This window comes from Oratosquilla oratoria, chromosome 1, assembly GCF_046742065.1.
Source record: "Oratosquilla oratoria isolate Oo_2021 chromosome 1, ASM4674206v1, whole genome shotgun sequence".
NCBI lineage: Eukaryota > Metazoa > Arthropoda > Malacostraca > Stomatopoda > Squillidae > Oratosquilla > Oratosquilla oratoria.
The window spans coordinates 24,238,762-24,241,261 of record NC_134777.1 but is presented as its reverse complement, the minus strand read 5'-3'; positions in this window follow the sequence as shown (position 1 = coordinate 24,241,261).

Here is a 2,500-nt window from a genome sequence, read left to right as displayed (position 1 = left end):
CCTGGTGGACCTGCGTCCTGCTGCAACGCGACCCCACGGAACGCCACAATACTCGAGCAACCGAACCGGTTTGTGCGGCGCCGGCCACCCGGACAGAAGCAACGACATTACTCCTCAAGTGCAAGGCCAGCGTGCTGCTTAGATTTCCCGTATACTTATGTGTCTCTGATGGACGTGAATATTAGTTACTTGTGTGTGTGTGTGTGTGTGTGTGTGTGTGTGTGTGTGTGTGTGTGTGTGTGTGTGTGTGTGTGTGTGTGTGTGCATAGGCGTATTTGAGTGTGTGTGTGTGTGTGTGTGTGTGTAGTGTGTGTGCGTGTGTGTTTGTGTGTATGTACGCATATATGTATGTATGCATGTACAGTATATATAAAATATGTATATGTGTATGAGTGTATGAGTGAGCGCACGCAAATGTGTGTGTGTGTGTGTGTGTGTGTGTGTGTGTGTGTGTGTGTGTGTGTGTGTGTGTGTGTGTGTGTGTGTGTGTGTGTGTGTGTGTGTGTGTTTTAATCAATCAAGAAATCCATTCTTCCATTTTCAAGCTTTCTGTTAAATTAAGACCTTTCTTTTTGTATTCCTTGATCTTTCATTTTCACAACTACTGACTGTGTTTTCTCAAAGGCTGATTATACCCTTGTTAATATTCTACTGTATAAACGTTGTCTGGCTTGTCTTGCCTGGATATACACGAGACATGAACTTCAAGAAACTCTAGGACAGGTGTTAAGACGTCTAGGCTGTGATTAAATCATTTGGCATATAATGTCCATAAAAGAGTTCATAAATCTGAAAAAACACATTGCGAGTCGCAGTACATCACTCTTGTGTGTCTGTCTAGAAACTCGACTAGTTATAACCCCGCTAAGCATCTCAATGGCTGTGCAAGAGAGGCATCTCTATTTGTGTACTATGAGGCTGGGGTGGGGTGTAAGCTGCATCTCTTTTATTCTACAATGGAGGCCCACCGTCCGTTACTCTATAAATAGATAAACAAAAAATAAAATAAGTAAATAAATAAAAAATAAATAAACATACAAATAAATACATACATATACCAACGGGCCATTCCCCCTTACAAATGAGGTAGCCAAAATACAAAGGCATAAAATCCACCCCGAGCCATTCCATCCCCACATACTCCACTCCCATTCACCCCCCCCCCAACCCTAATATTGGCTACTCCTGGATGACAGGTCATCCCTGCATCTCGCCCACTGCCCTGGGTCAGAGGCAATGTACCTGGACACAGCATATCCACAGCATGGCCGCTTCATTTAATCGGCAAACCCCCCCCCCCTCTTCGTCCCCTCATGCAGTAAAAGAGAAGACGTGGAGAAATCCTTTCAGGCTGCGTAAAAAATATTCAAACACACTCCCTCACTCACTCCCTTCATGCATCTCAACATCATCCATACACAACCATTCTCCACTCACCCCTATCTTCTGTCTTCTCCCTTCCTTCCTCAACAGACATTCCCCTCTTTCCCAATGCCCCTTTTACCCCATCCATCCATCTCATCCTTGGTCGCCCCCTCATGTTCACTCCTTCCACCATACAATGAAAACAATAAAGTAAAATAAACAAGTAAACGAATAAATAATTAAACAAATAAATAAATAAAATAAAATATGTCACTGTGTTGAAAGGGATTCACAGGATGATTCATTCTCAGCATCTCTCTTGGATCTCTGTGGCAACACGTGACCTCAGTATTCCTGCTGCCTTTGTGCATCAAGAGAATGTCATAAAAGACCCTCCTCCTCTTCCTTCCTCCTCCTCCTCCTCCTTCGTCTCCTCCTCCTGAAGCTACATCCCCTTCATATTTCTTTCATTGAACATTGTTCTGAATTCCGTTCAAACGAAAAATACCCTCTGATAGACAGGGTAGCGCAAAATTCCATGACCAGGAAGTTCAAGTCAGAGTGTATGTCTAGCCATGACGGTGACAACACGTATATGTAAAAATTCAACACTATTACGTTCACAACTTTATTTCAATGGAAAACTACAGTATATAATTTGACTCGAGAAAACTCCAGAGTTTTCGTAATCCTTTCGAGTTATACAAATAAAAATGAACAATTCAACGAACGAGTAGAATTTTAGAGAAGCATGGCATGTTTTCCGAAACTTTTCTTTTGATACGTTCTCAAATCTCAATGACTTTTCATTGATAATAAAAGCCCTTTTCTACTCAAAACATAGGGTTTTAGGTTTCATTTTTCACCTCTTGACACGATGACAACCTTTACAAACGCTGTTCTAGCTAACGAAATATTGTCTTGTTCACAATTTGACGCAGACTTCGCTCTGATAAGTCTTGATTTCATTTACTTGAGAGCCACGAGTCTTCTACAAGAGACCTGGGGCAACGGCTTGATTGATGATACAATATAACATAATGTAATTCATGTACCGTAATATAATATTGGCAACGGCATGATTGATGATACAATATAACATAATGTAATTCATGTAACGTAATATAATATAATG